The sequence below is a fragment of the Haemaphysalis longicornis genome, unplaced genomic scaffold (assembly GCF_048455015.1).
Source record: "Haemaphysalis longicornis isolate Haplotype H1 unplaced genomic scaffold, Haemaphysalis longicornis Haplotype H1 scaffold_13, whole genome shotgun sequence".
Lineage (NCBI taxonomy): Eukaryota > Metazoa > Arthropoda > Arachnida > Ixodida > Ixodidae > Haemaphysalis > Haemaphysalis longicornis.
Window position 1 is genome coordinate 10568017 of NW_027526233.1, and position 17263 is coordinate 10585279.

General features: G+C 45.9%; 1 long non-coding RNA gene across 1 annotated transcript; it reads left to right on the forward strand.

Annotated features, from left to right (window-relative positions):
• Positions 1–303: 303 nt before the first annotated feature.
• On the forward strand, positions 304–12761 carry LOC144163997 (uncharacterized). Its single transcript, XR_013320986.1, has 3 exons — positions 304–560; positions 8061–8239; positions 12302–12761. It is a non-coding gene; the product is annotated as an uncharacterized LOC144163997 (long non-coding RNA).
• The last annotated feature ends 4502 nt before the right edge of the window (positions 12762–17263 follow it).

The window sequence follows — 17263 nt, forward strand, 5'->3', positions numbered from 1 at the left end:
TAGCTCCCATTGAAACGTTATTGCACCGTATAGCTCGGGTTAGTAAATAGTTAGTAAATAGGTCACACAATGCTGGTTCTACACCAGTTACTCCTACTAAGAGCTACTGTCTTGACTCACGGAGAACCAGTACGGCTCGCCGACGCCTTTGCCAAAAGGGTGGGAAACCGATAAACTAACACTTCCACTCCAGTAAGTGCGCTCCTATCGCCCCACTCGGGCCCCATTGCGCGCGCACTCTCCCTCGTATCCCGCTCTCGAGCGGAACCGCTGATCTCGCATAGATGGAAGGCGAGCTGACAAAATGAGTGTCGCGTTGGTCATGGGAGGGTCGCTGTGCGAGTTCTCCGCATCCACTCGTAGGACTTCGACGACCACAGGGGCGACTGTGGATAGTAGTGGCAGAGACATGGTGCGTTCGGTCGTCTCTCGCGTTCCGGAAGTCGAAGCCAAGGCCTGCTGCCACACCTGTTCTGTGTCAACTGCTAGAGTTTCTGAGCTTTCTTATCGCACGGGGATTGACATCGAGGATAACTACGCTCTGGAGGGATTGCACCCAGGTGAAGTCTTATCGCCACCTTTTTTGCAACATTCCCTCGGGATCGGAATAGACCCTTTTCAGAAAAGTTGGCAACATAGTACACACGCGAGCTTGCATGATGACAACACTGAGGTCATTCGCAAACGTCGGCTATGATAAAGGAATCGTGGCTCGATCATAGCGCGGCGCTCTCTTAGAGCCACTCGTAGTAACCTCGGCGTTCAGCCTGATAGGATCGCTTCCTCAGCTTCTGCTTGCTGTTGATTTTATCACCACATTCGGTTACAAGTTCTGCAGGAGCCATGCTGACTGACTGCTGCGTCCCCCTCTGCAAACGGCGCGGATGCGCTCGTCGCGCAAACGCGGTATACCGGAGAGGTTGGTGCCCCACCCGGTGATAGGAAAGACCAATCCCCGTGACGCAGAGGCCATATCATCCAGTACCCCAGTACTGCAAGTCCGTGAAGTCCCAACTTAGGCGATGCGTGGGCGCGCTGTGCGGCTGAGCCGAGCATCCGGCACAATCGCTCTGTTTCTTTCATCAGGCCGCGCACAGTGTTGCTCGACTCGCCTTCCGCTTGTCCGCTATGCCTGATAGTACTTTGCAAAAGGTCCATTTGTGCGAATATTTTTTTTTAGAAAAATGAATCAGATTATGCAAAACATTTGGAAGACTCACAGAACATAGAGCTGGAGGGGCGCCGATTCTGGCAGTTATAGAGCAATGTTTTTTTTTTTTTTTGCATTTAGGCTGTGTGTGTAACTGAATTTGTTGTGGTTTGGTGTAGTTTTTAATTTGCTGTATGGGCCCTTTTAAAACATCACTTGAAATAGTATTTTATTTATATTTTGCGATGCTCTTCTAAGCTACTACTGCACATCAAGCGGCATATTGCTTAACAAGCCCCTCCTTGCCTATATATTTGAGATCTCATCTCATATGTGATTGTCTTACGCTGAAAGGATTTGGTGATGTTGAGGATTGGATATTGAAAGTATAAATGGCTGCATTGCTATTGTCGTACCTATTCCCTGATTGTACAGAAATTCGAAGAGTAAAACTAAGGCAATGCGCAAAGCCTGCCGTGAATGCTCTTAGCTTTTTACGTTCGGGTGTCTCACGGAATTCTCTGCAGCTTTAAGCAAGCGATACCAATCCTTCATGTGAATTGCAGTCTCCACGCACACTCAAAACCCATCTACTCTGCTGATAAGTTAAATTATTTTATTCATTTAGACTCTACAAAGTTTTATGTTTAAGAATGTGCTCAAACGGGGTGAAAGAAATTTCGAGCAATTTATAAAAATGTTTGGCAGTGAAGGGCTGTTATAACCAAACTCAAGAAAAAAAACTTTTCTATTAAAAATGCCATTCCACGTGAAAGAAAAATGGCAACAACCACGACCATCCTAGCAAGCTTTCCTTTCTTTATTTAAGAATTACTGTATAAAAAAAATGGTGAAACTTACACTAAGTCGCGGAAAGTCTGAACTATAGCGGATCTGAATGATTTCTTTCTATGAAAGCAATAAAAGACACACCTCACCGCATTGCACCAGGTTTGAAACTGTTTATATACATGTTCCGTCGTGGGCTTTCACGGCGGAAGTAGTAGTCATCGTCATATCGTCGTCTTTTTCATGCATGACTAGCAGGACTCGATCGTTTTTTCCGGAGGCTTTCACGTTTCTCCCAAAGTGGAACTCGTCTGGACGCGCTAGAACCAGCGGTAACTGGCTTCGCGAATGGGCGTCTGTAGCGCCAGCTGTCTTGTGCTCTCCCCGGGAGGCACGGACGCACGTGCACTGTTTTCTTGGCATTTTTATGCGAGCGCCACGCGCAAGCCTGCACGACGCGGTGTGCTATTCGTGAGGGGCATGCTCACGTGCGCTGTACTCGGCGGAAGTAACTAGGACGCTGGATTTTATTACGACATTGCATGCGTTACGGCAAGCAACAACAACTCCGCTGTTAAAACACTTCAACGAATCACATTCATTCATATGGATTACGAAGCTACTATTAGTTTTTTTACGTACACTGAAGTAAGATAAGTAAATTCCCTCAATATTTGATTTAGGCGAATACGGCGCACTAACATTTTTGGTTTGCTGTCGATGGCTCTCTTTTTGCAGCCGTCGGTTTCACTGTAAGGCGTGTTTAGGCCTAATAGGTCATGCCCAAGGCTTAGCAAGGCGAGAACGCCTTATGCGGCCTTGACACCGCAATATGTACTATCGAAATCACGCTACTCGGTATGAGTAAGGCTACGTGGGATTTACTCATCCCAAAAGTAATATTCACGACCGATACTGAGGTCTTTGGCATGCAACTGCATAAAGCTTTTACAACTGCTTTAAACTGCAAACTGCTTTTCCACCCGACATTATAGCAATACGAATAAAGGTAGTACAAAAAAACGGACCTTCCCGATGCGCGAAGATTGCCACTGTAATCTCATTCTGTCCATAAGCCTTACCGGCAGGAAACCAGGACGACACAGGCTATCGCAAATGTGCAGCGTGTTCAGCGCCCGTCTTTTGAGCCTGTCCTCGTTTGGTAAATGGGACATAGTAAAGAATGTTCATGCACATAAAAACGTTCTCGGGGCACTCCAACCTTCCTACTCAACACTGCATATGCGTATGCAATACTGGTTAACAACTTATTTGCAGCAACGTCTTATTACATCGCTTTTTTCTCTTTCGTGCGGGTGTTTTAGAGGCGACCTAATTTGCACACTTTCTTTTCTGCGAGCCCGCGTATGCGTCACATTCGTTGCTTTCGCTTCTTCGTCTTACGGCTCTAAATAGAGTAGCACAAGTCACGGCCTTCGTAGAATCATGCTTCTGCGCGGGTGGTGCGCACCTGTTTTCTCCCGTGCCACCATGTCTAGGTGTCACACGGACATGGTGACACCTTCGCTTATTCATGCGAAGTGAATATATCGCCCCTCAAAGTTCCCCATTCCTTGCCAATCCCCTACCCACCTATGTGCCAAAGAGAAACAAACAAAATTTATTTATTTATTTATTTATTTATTTATTTATTTATTGTCAGTGCCCACCAACAGCTCTGGGCCTTATCGGTTGATGCCCTATGTACGTGAGAAATAAAAATGCACACAAAGAGGCAACATACAAGGAGTGGTAGCAAATCAGAAATTGGTAAATATTAATTCCGAGAAATTTAAAAACGTACAGTGTGAAAAAAAGAGGCAAACAAATAGCTTTCTGTACAACAAGAACTCAGAGGTCGTGTGCATAGTATCTATATGTTAACACAACCGGAAAAGTTCAGTTTCGACCACCCCACAATAGCCGTATTCCAAGGACGGAATTTTCAAAAAAGCGCCTAAATAAGCCGCGGCATTAAAAAAATTTGGTTGAATGGAAACGGGGGCTGTTGAACGCATGTTTACACCGGCTAGCTAGTGGAAGCCCACTGTTCCGTCTACATGAGAGTAATTATGTGGGCGCAGCTGTGTGGCGCAACCATGGGCGCAGTCATATGAGCGATGAACTTAGTTCAAAAGGCGAGGGCAGTGAAATTTTGAATGAATAGAGTTTTAAAAAATCAGGTCACCCCTGCACAGGCTGTTGGATAGCTCGCCCAGATTTACAACCTTGAGAATCTCGTCATACGCAAAATGGTTTAGTGGTGAGTGGCGACGAAATACGATCCTTGTGTAGCGCTTCTGAACCCTTTCCAGTGAAACAGACGATGAAAGCCTTAAACAATTACAAATTGCACTGGCAAATTTGAAGCGGAGAAAAATTATAGCGCGGTAGAGTAGACTGAAGAATTATCGCCGAGGCAATTGTTCGAAAACACAGACATTCGTCGCGGTGTCAAAGGAAGTAAAGGTGCCCAGTCGGTTCAAATCTCGCGAGCATTTATCAGTCATCCAACTGGGGATGCTGCTTTGCTCCTTGACTATACTTCTTGTTTTCATTGAAGGAATATTTTTTTGCCTGTGAAAATGCATTAAAGCTTGAAAAGGCAGGGGAATGTAGTGGGGGAGGTAGGAGAATGTAGGATGGGGGAGAAAGGTCCAGACGGGCCACGCAGACAAAAGAGAAGTTTGGGTAATTCCAAAGTTTGCCTCGTTAAAATCATACTGACACCATATTTGACGCACACTTCGCTCAAATAAGCTATATAATTAGGAAAAAAGAGAATGGCCTTGCGACCCTCTAGCTCCTTTTCCGCAGCAGAACTTGTGTTGTCACATGCCCAGCTGTGCGGTTGGCTGAGGCCGGCAAAAGCAAAGGCCAACTAGGCAGGGCTCATAGGCTTGCCGAACAACCTAGTTGCACTTAAATATAACACACACTCTTTTTACAACAGTAAGAATGGTGGGGTAAACAATGAAGGTTAAAAATACACGTAAACGTAGAAGTACCGATGCGCACTGCTGTTGGTACTGGGCGCACTATGCTTGTTTTAGCTGCACAGCAGTCCGCTGCTTTGGAGTTCTCATATACGACACTGGCTGATCGAAGTAAGCGACGGTGTATTACGTGACCGCATTTGTCGAGGATACGCCTTGTTTAATAAAACTATTACTTATTACCGTAAAAAAAAACAAGCCAGGTGCAAATGCGGTCAAAAACAAAGCACCGGCGGACAACGGTCCGCGGCTAAGTATGGACGCGCCATCTGGGAGGGCTGACGTTAAGCAAGGCTGCAGAGCCGAATGACGCACTGGAGGTTTCTTTACCCACCCCCGTGACTTCATGGCAGGCGTCACTAAAACCCGCGGCTGGCGGGAGGATCAAAATTTTAACCGAAATTGATTAATTGCTCAGTGAATAGGGTACTCTTTGCTGCCGGACCAGCCCTGGGGGAGCTATAAAACCCGACATATTTCTTATAAAGTACACTTGCATTTTGTCGGCATGGCCCCTTTAAGGGCGTTGGCATCATGAAAGCTTTTTAGGGCCGCAGCTTTATCTACTGTGGTTGTGTGTTTATTTGGGGAAACTCGGAGTTCTGCGTATAATTGCCACATATTATATGCGTTTTTTTTATAACACAATGACCAGCACAGTATCAAATGGTCGAAAATAATTCAGCGCTACACCTGCACAATAGTTCTCAGATGTAAAAAAAAAACTAGGCTTTTAAGTAAGGACGGGTGTCGAATGGATGCTTCGGCTAATCGTGTTTCATGTTCAACTAAAGAGCACAGCGCAAAAATAGACACAATATACACAAGATACCGAATAGGACAGGGGCTGTCCTGGGCCTTGTGAATTGTTTAAACTGCAGTTTATTTATAAATGAAGAAACTTTACGCGCCCTAACCTCAGGTACAAAAACAAGTTACTTGAGTAACAGAGTTCAAAGGACGAAGGAATTGCAGCGGTTGTTTACAAACTGTGGCGTTGCTCGACATTCCCTTGAGACCGAGAGTTAGGTTCTAGGCGGCACATACTGGTTTGTCTTTGAAGGGAAGTGTAATAACACTGTATGATTCCAAAATATTGCTGAAATCCCGGTGTGTTGAGATTGTGGAGCACGTTAAATATTCCAAGCTGGTCAAAATTATTCTCGAGCCTCCACCATTGCGCACTTCATATCCAAGGTGTATTTTTTAACAAAATTCTTTTTTTTTTCAAACATCTTACCTAAAGTTGGAAGCCTCAATTCGTTTAATTATTCCATGTCTGGAATGGAACCCAGGTGATTTTAGAAAGCAACTTAGGAACGCTCAGACATAGGTCTCCAAGTTTCACGCATGTCATGAGAGGCAAAATCGGCCATTCCAATCAGCTTGCACATAATATGCTAAGATTCGTCTGGTGAACTCCTGTTTTTTTGCTACTTTTGTTAGGAGCGAAAGCTTCCCTTTGTTGCTTTAATTCAAACTGCACAGCATTGCTCATTTATTTTTTTTGTTGCATCGCAGGAAGACAAAAAAATTCACCGGGCGCTTAAAGAGGCCAAACAGACAAAGCACAACTTTGGTTCATTCGAAAGATTCCCTCCTAAAAATCGTACTGACATCACTCCTAACGTAAACTTTGCTCAAATAAGCTACATAATTGGGAAAAAATGGAATGGAAATGCGACCCACTAGCTGATGTGCCGCACCAGACCCTATGACGTAATATACCCCCATGTGCGATTAGGCGGAGGCCGGCAAAAGCAAACGCAAGTTAGGCAGGCCTTATAAGCTTGCCTGACGAGGTATTTTCGCTTCAGTGTAATGCATGTTAATTTTGTACCAGTCAGAATGCTGGAGTAAACAATGGACGTTACGAAAGTACACGTAAACACAGAAGTTGCAGTGCGTACCGCTGTTGGTACTGCGCGTATTATGCATGTTAATTTTGTACCAGTCAGAATGCTGGAGTAAACAATGGACGTTACGAAAGTACACGTAAACACAGAAGTTGCAGTGCGTACCGCTGTTGGTACTGCGCGTATTATGCTTGTTATAGCTGTACAGGTGTTCGGCCCTTTGGGGTTGTCTCACACGACACTGGCCGGTTGGCGTAGGCGACATTGCCTTACGTGACCCTGTTTGTCGAGCATACGTACGTTTCACGAAACGATTAGTACCTGCCGTAACAAAAACAACCCTGGTGCAAATGCGGTCAGAAACAGCAACAGGAGGACAGCGGCCCTGCACAGTATGGTGGCGCCATCTAGGAGGACTTATGGTAAAGAAGACGATCTGTTGACTGCTGCCGGCTAAACAGCGCACTAACGGTCGTTTGAATACCTGTCCTGGTTACGTCAACGCAGACGTCACGAAACAGACTATCTGGGGGGAGAATCAAATTTTAATTGAAATAATAAATTTCTGATTGAATAATGCATTGTTTTCTGCCGGACAACCGCTATGGGCATTGTAGAACACCAAATCGTTCGGATAAAGCATGCATGTATTTTGTCTGCATGGCCCTTGTTTGCGTGGTCCTAAGGCAAAGGCCTAGCAATTATCAAAGATTTTTTAAAGTTTCCGGCTATTTCTTGTTTCTCCTCGTATTTTGACGTCAATCACTCCTTTGACAGGTGAACTGGCCACACTTGACTCTGCAGCTCTTCCACAGTCAGAGCTCTCCTCCCCGTACACACATGTATGCATACAAGTGCCGGCACGTGCACGTGCCACTGAGCGTGCATCAGGCTGGCTCTTTCTTGTTTCATGCTGGCCGGGTGCCGGGTAATCCACTTGGCTGTTGATCTGGCCACTTGGTGAAAATCCCACACGAATCCACTTTGGTTTCTCTTGCCCACGGCAGCCATTTTTGCCACCTTTATTTTGACTCTGACGACCATGGCAAACGATAACGGTCACTTTTAAGTTTTGATGTGGGCTGTAATGCATTCGCAGTAAAAGTAATTAGTATATGCATAAACACATTAACTGAAAAATCTTTAGAGCATCATTTAAACCTCATTTTAAGCGCAGACTCATCATCTACGTTTTACACATTGTAATGTTAAGCTAACTGTTTGTTATCAGAGAAGCCTGACCAAGCCTCGTTGCATGCCTGGATGCAGGTGCGTTGGGGAACCCGGCGTTTCCGGCATTGCCCGACGTGGTGAAGTCATGCGGTGACGTCGATACATCCATTGCTTCAATGATCCAGGAAACAAGACATCAGGGACTATCTCAAGTCACAAGGAAGATGATCGGCCGTCGGCTCCGGCATCTGAGCGATAACTTCAGCACAGCTGATGTAAGTAAGCTTGACATACTTTCTACGTGATAATGGAAACGCAAGCGATTCTTTCAGACGAATAATTGCAGTTCTGTGTCATGTACGAAATTTAGGAGATAAATGTTTGCATACCCATGTGCAGTCTCCCTTTGCATACCCACGTGCAGAGCCACGCACTCGGGAGTTGCGATTCCTTGTGTTAAGGAAGACACTTCTAACAGGTTGTTATAAGTGACTACCTTAACACAAGGAATCACAAGTACCGGATGCATGGTTTTGCACGTGGGTATGCAAACGGAGAATGGGTGACATGTTAAATTTGGAAATTATAGCTCCAAATAAAAGATCACTGCGCTAAACGGAACCAACTAATTTAATAGTAGATGCGATACAGTTAAAAATCGCAACTTCAAATTATAGGATTCTCGCAGTACACGGATACAACTGCGCTTTAAAAGGCCTGTAACCGCCGGCATTGAATAACGAAAACGGTTTATTGTTTTATGGTTTTTGATATACCGAACGAATAAAAAAGGTATAACATGGGGTGGATTACACATCAAAAAGAAATTTCATACAAGTTGAAAACGTCGAATGACCGCTAGGTGAACAACCAGTATATACATCAAGGTTTCAAAAAACAAAAAAAAAAGCCGTAGAATATGGGTACTGAACTTGAGCTGATGTTCACTCTCTAAAAGCGCTAACAGAGCACTCTGGAACGACAACAGTTCGGTTAGGTTCCGCACACTTGCGAGCCACATATTTCACTCGGCGGTAATGGTGAGTTTTGGGATTTGTTACTTTTCGCAAACATAGGCCTGACTATATGCGCATGATCCATGAGACATAAGTAGCGGAATGAACATGGCTCCATGAAGGCAACGAATCCCTATATACAGAGCATGGGAAAACGATAAGCGATAGTATTTTCTACGCACTGCTGGAGCGGAAATTGGAGGCACGCTTTTATTGCCGAGACACTGTTATAGCGAGAATAAAACGAAAGAACAAATCGTGCCTCTTTGCTCTGTACTCCATCCAATAAAGCTGCTAGATATCCCTGGTATAGGTGTCATGTAATAGAAGCGTCGTGATAACGGAGGCTGAAATAAAGAAATGTATGTGTGCCGCATTTTTCTTTTTTTTTTTTGGGGGGGGGGGGGGGGGGGTTCTGGAATGAGTGACATGCTTTTTGATGACGGCGTACGCAGCTGTAAATGAAATGAGGAATAATTAATAAATTGGCGACGTTTTAGTTTTGTTTAATTCAATACGTATCTTGGCCACTAGAATGTCTTGCCTTTGAATAGTTGAACTGCCGTTGCAAAAGCATTACGCATGTGGCGCGCAGTTCAAAGTATGCAAGTTATGACAAAACAAAAAGTGTCGAACTGCTGCTGTTCGATATTGCAATAAAGCCAACTGAAAACGAAAGAGCACGTGAGTTCGTTATGGTATCTGTCCGGGTAAACTTGGTCGGGCGACGTGTCTTGATATATTCCCTGGTGGGTGTATTGAATAGATCCACTGCACAAAGAGATTAAGGTAAACTTGTACTAGAGAGACACACGTCAGCGGCACTCGCGTTCAGAGGCCATGCGTATGTAGGCTAAAATTTGCACAGAAGAAAATTCGAGCAGTGTGTCATCGAATACCGGGATTCTCAAAGATTGGGCCACCTCCCAATGTCGGAAAGCCATAATAGTGGCGAGCGCGCTGTACGAGAGGGAACCTCGCGCTGGAACCGATCCGCCATTCACTTGGACCACCCGGTTGAGCTGACCGCATATCAACGCAACAGAGGTACTCGGGCTAAGCGCCCCCGTCTATTGCTACGCAAAAGGAAGGGACACAAAGCACGCTATCAGCGGCCCGCAACTTCGCGTCCGTCCGGCTGCATGAAAGGAACACAGCATAGCAGATACAAGCGGAGGTCACGCCGATGCATGAGCCATCGGCGGCTTTCATTAATTAAATGAGGAGCCCGAACTTAATAGGTACACAGGTGGGAAATGTCCACCAACAGAGCGGGTCGTTGAACAGAAGCCCTGGTAAGGGAGGAGGCACGGCGGGGCAGCAGACGACACGCAGGATCGGGTGAAGAGAGCGTTGCGTCGGCGCTTAGCGCTCCGCAGCCGTGGAGACGTGGAGAGGACACAGCAGCAGCCCACACACTTAACAGGGTGGAGGAAACGTGGCGTCGTCACTAGGCTTGCTGAGACAGAGCACTGCGGAAGCAGCGAAAAAGCGGAGAAACGGTAGAAATTGAGGCTTCGATTGCGACGCAAGCTATCGCTTCCATAATCACGCAGGCTTGCGGCCGAACCCGCCGCAGTTTAAGGGGTATTCACACGACGGAGCGTTTCAGCGGAGAAATTCGAGGGAGGTCGTGACGTCACCGCAGGCGGAGTTCCGCTCGGCCAGCTCCTTCGCTCACACGGAGGATGCGACTTTCGGACGGACATCACTGTTTGCAGTCGTCTATCTCTAAAGCAGAGCTGCCGTAGCACCGCCGATTCCGCGACGGCGGCAATTTCTGTTAAGCTCATACGTACTGATCTTGTCAACCGACCAAAAATTGGTCGTCGACGCGATGCAGGTGCTGCCGCGCGCAGAGAACGGCGCGCGACGTAGTACCAGCCGGCCGGCCCACCTACAGGCCCGCATACTGACGTTAGGCTTAACACTGCGGCGAATATTCGATCGCCGCTCTGGCAAGCGGCTCAGGTGACGATTTTTAAAGCAACTTTCCATCACATCATTACCCCATTTCTTGTATACGCAGCTTTGTTTGCGCCTTGGGTAGCAATAACAAGCTGTCGCTCGAGCTACCGGCGCCGGCCTGCGCCACTTCGTGGCGGCGGCCACCGCTCGCCAAGCGCCCGTGCTGGTGGTATACGCGGCTCCCTCAGTGCGCCTGTCATGTGCGCCACGCATTTTCGCGTCCGATGTATTAAGAAGCGATAAAAATAGAGTGCCTGTAACCGCTCTAGAACTTCAGTCGCGGCCAGCTGCCCGACGAGCAGACGAAATCCCGCCGCCTCCGCCGCCGAGCGTCGGAGGGTTTGTAGCTCGCGAGCAGAAGCTCCGATCTCCCATCGGAGGCGGTGCGCCGGAGAGAAACCGTGACGTAGGGGTCACGTGGCGCGCACTCCTAGGAGCGAAACGGCGGATTTCTCTCTCGTGTGAATACCCCTTGAGTGGGTTCTCTGGCCTGCGCATCGTCCAATCGTGTTTTTGTTTCGCTCATGGGTGCAACCCAGTGAATCCAAAACAGCATCGATGACTGTTGCGCCACCTTAGGAAAGCTTTAGTGCAACACTGTTTTCAATACAAGTTGTTTTCCCAAGCAAGGGTGGTTTCTGGCGAAGCCGACAAAAAAAAAAGAATACTAAGATGCGTCGAGTTCGGCCGAGTTTCGTATTAGGAAAAGAACAAGGTTATCAGCATCTGTGTTACGGGACTTCGATTTGGGGCCAATATTTATAGTCCGCCATCGACCAGGGAGTCGCTTGCGTGCTGCCTGCGTGGACGCTCAATGGCCGCCCTTTATGCTCACCATCCTTAAGCATATTTTGTGTCACCTGTTCTGCCGCCGCGTAACAATATTATCACTACTGAAAGTATGTTTTCTTGCAGAAAAGCGTTGTTTATCATTTCTGTATGTGTGTATTGCTAATACTATATTAAGCATGTCAAATGCAGCGCTAGGGGCATTACAAATCACCATTGAAAAGCGGTGACTCCGGCACAAAGAATTTCAATAAAATACACATACATATGTCTTGCTGATCAAAAAAACACCCTCTGCTTAAGAAATGTTTTTGGAAAAATCATGTTATTTTAATGCAAAAACTCGAACCGCTGGTGTTGATCAAATAATGGAAACATACATCGGAACTGGTATGACTTGAATAATCAGTAAGGTAGCAATTTTTAGCGTCGAAGCAACTAACGTTTTTTTAAATTACATCAAAAGGCATGCGTACACCCCTTAGAGTGCCACCCCACGTGTCTATATCCCATGTTGTGCCCACAATCTTCATACTGACTCTGTGTTATTATCTGTCTTTGCAGCCTCCCAAACGTGGAACACCGAACGCTATAGGTCCCGACTGGCTTACAGAACTACTGACAGCATACTTGCCATCGCTCGCTGTTTGGTGGAGAACTTCGGCATGAAAAGCAAATGGTTGACGCGAAGAAAGAATACACCAGTGGCTGTCAGTAAAGACTGTCAAGTGATTATAACCACAGACGTATGTGCCCCGTGAACTGAATGCACATGCCATCGTGAACTCTACTAGCGTACCCATCTCGCAAAGTACTTTCACTGCCACATTTGTCCAACGTTCGAATCGTCAAAGTGCAGAAAACTCCAGTAGCAGGCAACAACTTCCCTCAAAAGCGAGTGACGCTGCTGTGTGCACTACCAAGAAAGCCCTGTTTGTGCAGGGACCATGTCCTTGGACGCTGGTGTGATTTGTGTGCATGGACTTCTTTTGCGCCCCGTGTGTGCATTCGTAAATAAAATGATTGTCGCAAGGCAGATTGGAAACCGACTGCATATTTTTATGGCCTAAAACTCTGGCCTGCGTTATTGTACTAAATCCAGTTTTTTGTGTTTACTTCTTGGGGCAATTACACAAGCTATTGATGATAACTTAGGGCCCACAGTTTAACTAGCTCAAATATACTTTTCCCGCCACCCAAAGGCGTCATCAGCTGTAAGTACCAAAGGTTCCCTCGGCGCCAGTTGTACTATAGCGGGCTAAAGGACAAACAATTTTGTCAAAGACAAACAAAGACAAACACAAAGACAAAGGCATGCTAAAAGGCAAACAATTTTAGCAGTTCCTGGCTTTTGTTGCGGCTCCAACTACTCGTACAAGACAACACACAGCAGGGTCCATAAAATTGGTGATGATGATGACGTTTGAATTTTAATGGCGCAAGGCCAACTAAGGACGAAGAGCGCCAAACAAAAGTGATTTTTTATGAGCGACATCGAGGTAAAAGTAGAACATTTCAGTAAAAATAGACGAAGTAAAACACAAACTAATGAATATGACTCGTGTAAAGGGCCAGGTTGTCATGATGCATGATAAGATGGCAAGCTGGGAGAGTTGGTATTGGTTCATGGTGATAGAAATTAGCCAGCGCAAGGAAGACGAGGACGAGGAAGGTAACCGCGCTGTGTCTGTTACCTTCCTCGTCCTCGTCTTCTTTGCGCTGGCTAATTTCTATCACCATGATGCATGATAAGAGATGAGAAGTAAAATCTTGACACCAGTGAGAAACTTAAGAACACGCTTGATGGAAAACATGGGCTCGTCTCCTAAAAACTATGATGGGTGAAATGGGATGTGTTGTCTGTATAGTTGTGGGAAGTGTTTGCGTCGATAAAATTACTCAACATGTTTAGTACACTACGCTTTTACTTCTCCTTTTCTTATGCATGCACAGCCTACTTGCTGATCAACGCATCAAGCAAAACCAGAACACCACAAGGAGGTGATTCTGATTTGAGCGCCTATCGCTTTGTGGGATTATGACGCGCAAAATGGCCTTTGCCCACTGCAGGGCAAAGGCCTCTCCCAATCCAATTACCCCGGTCCTGTGCTAACTGTGACCCCCTGATCCCCGAAAACATCTTGATCTCATCTGCCCATCCAACTTTCTGCCGCCCCCTGGCACGCTTGCCTTCTCTAGGGATCCATATATAAAGATACCTCTAGAGAAATAGCTGATGCAACATTCGACATGCGAACAAGTTCTGAAGCCACTCTATGGAACGTGCACTAAGAAAGGGCCCGAAGGACAAGAATAATAGATTACATTACTTCTTTGCCTGTTCGAATACTCTTCCACCATACTACAGTGTCCAAACGCATACGTTCAGCCGACATCTGGTATCTAAACAACGGGGGTAAATGGCCCGTTAAAGTACTTTTACTTTATTTTTCCCTTTTACTGATCAAAATTTTGTAGTATAGAGAGGTACAATGTTCCTAATGTTGTGACCACTGTGACCATTCCTGGACCTAATTTCCTACTTTGTATTTTGTGTAAAGTTTAGTTGATCTGTATAGATTTATTACCTTTGTCATTTGGAGACAGTTGCATTAAAACTGCCTAGTGCACTGTCGGAACGGAAAATTATACAAATGTTTTATACTTGTATATGAAGTCTAGAAATATTTTTAATGTATACACAAGGTGTTACTTCGTATACAAGGTTTACAAAATTTTAAATATTTTTACAACGATGGCCCATCACTAAATGGACTCTTCTTGAGAAATTTGTTTTTTTTTTTATTTTACGGCTAAATTTTATGAGAATATCAAAACAGGCACTGCTCCGCATGAGGCACTACTGTGAATCATGTGTGTAAAACACATGTTTGTAAACTGAAAGATCCTCGAGAAAGTGACCAACCATGATAATGACCATAAATGCATAAACACAAAGAGAGGACTTCTTTTTCGTCGAAGAAATATCAAAGATCAAAACCTTTTCTTTAAGATAAACATGGTTAGAACGCGAAGCCTTCTTCCGTGCAACCTGAGTCTAAGTCCAAAATCCAAACTGGTTCGACCTTGTCGGGATGGCGCAATCAGAGAGACGTCGTCTCCATAACGCCACGGTCCCAAGGTCTCATTCCGATAACGGTAAGTGTTTTTTTTTCTTGAGGTGCTTCGCGTTCCGCCATCAGCACCATGTGCCCTTTGTGGAAACCCATTGTGTAAATTTGGCCTTCCCGAAGTACGTTCTGAGGTCACGATCTACACCGCAATCGAGGCACAGAAAGCTTCGCTTTAAAAAAAACCCTGCTTCCATGCTCTCGCTCAAGGTGGTTCAAAATAAATTAAATAGCAGACCACTGTGCCGAAGTTACAAAAATGCCTGTTGCAATGCAACAAGAATACGATACTTACTTTAGATGAAGTAGTTTTCTGGACTGATGCAATTCTGGCACCACAGTGGGATCACTTGCTGTGATGTGGAGGCAGAGCAGAAAGTGGCAATATACAAGTGACGTCATGGAAAACCCTACTGTCTCCTTGGCAGGCGTTGTCCCTATTACTTTAGTGTTGCCATTGTAAGCACCGTCATATCGACATACTTTCAATGCGACAGCGTTATTGGGCTCAATTTCTGATTTTCCTGTGGCTGTTTGCCGTCCGCCAACGTTCTCATCAAGCGTCTGCGTGTGTCATCGCTGCAAACCGGAAACGTCAACAGAGGTGGCGTCAACTGGAAACTTCATCTGAGGGTTCCCCTGAATCTAAAATATGGCGTAGCGACAACCAGTGTGTGGAAAGGAGGACAGTGATATTATAGCGGATGCAAAGAAACGGTACGGTATTTCAGCAAGCGCCGCGCCTGGGCAGTGGAGTTTGCTTTATGCCCCAGGCGTTTGTCAGCGACGCCCACAACTTGCGCGTACACATAAACCACACCTCACAGCGGAACGGATGCAGCAGTCAATGTTGCACTAGGAAACTAAACCGGAGTTAAGATACTACGTCGCATTCTCCACAACCAAGGAGGCCTGCATTATGACAAGAAATAAACTAGTGTCCTAATAACAAAATAAAATTGAGCATGGGGCGCCTAACACGCATTTTCATATTGATTGATTGTAGGGTTTTAACGCGCCGACGCAACGCAGGCGATGAGGCGCGCCGTAGTGGAGGGCTCCGGATTAATTTTGACCACCTGGGGATCTTTAACGTGCGCCGAAATCTCGTACACACGGGCATTTTCATATTATTTTCAGAACAAAATATATTGGAGTGCACCATGATGGAGCACGGCACATGATGAAGTGCACCCCCTGTTCACGTTAAAACTCACGTTAGGAAAAGTTTAGGACGTTACCCCGGAAACCAGTAACGTAACAGTTCTCGGTACGGCCCTACAAAGAACTAAAAGTGCCCCTCTCACAATTGCCAAAATACGAATATCTTCGACCATTTCTCCAACATTGAAGAATGCTTAACCACAGGAAGCGCAAGAATTAGAGAAGAAGAAAAGACAAGACTTGTGCAGGCACTGGTCACGAGCCGCATATCGCGCAGCGTGCCGCGCCACCATCTCGACAGCATATATGACAGCTTTCAACCTCAACACTTTCGCTATCACCGAAAAGGTCGTTTAATTGGGTACATGACATTTGAAGAAAACAGAGATGACCCACTCGCAGCAAAAGGCAGCTTATCGAAACAGCAAAATCGTTATAAAAGAGATCGTAAGGAACATGGGCACACTTCCGGAAAAAAAATACTACTGGTTGCCATGATGAACCTCCCACTGATCCAGCCACTCACTATAAAAGCTCTCCCCATTACCAAAAATTAAAAATTGTCTCCATTCCACGCTGTGAAGGTGCTTGGAAAGCAAAGCTGTGAACGACCCGCACAACAATTCCACATGCTGCGTCACTTGAATTCATACACGTGGCTCTAGAAAGAGTGAAACCAGAGATTTTGCCACCGGTCTCCTGGAATTCCCGGAGGCGCCGTACGGAACGGAGCAGCGTCGACCAAGACCGGGCTCCAGCGGCGGACACCGCCGTTGTAGCCCGGCCATGCGTCGCAAAAAGAACACGGATAGAGGCGTGCTTCGAAGGGTGAGACAGCGGAACCTAGCCATCCTGATGTGCTAGCTCGGGGCTACACCACCGTGCGACACACAAACAATCCGGCATGTGAGCTTAGTGATTCCCATTTAGGCAGATGGTTTCGTAAGTTTGAGAATTCCGAGAAAGCAGACGGAACATTTATAATCGCTATTTATCAGGACCAGTTGCTCCATTAGTCTTTCGTAATACCTGTTAAAACACAACCGAATTTGTATTCAGTAATTTAGAAAACGCAGTCCCTTACGTGAGAAGCAATGCGCAAACGGTGGCGTTTCTTTAGCGTTGAGATGCCTCTAAGTGGTCTCTACATTTTGTTTTCCCGCCCTGCAAACCAATCTTTAATGTATCTTTGCCATGCGACCACTTCCTGGTCCCGGTTACGCAGGAGGGG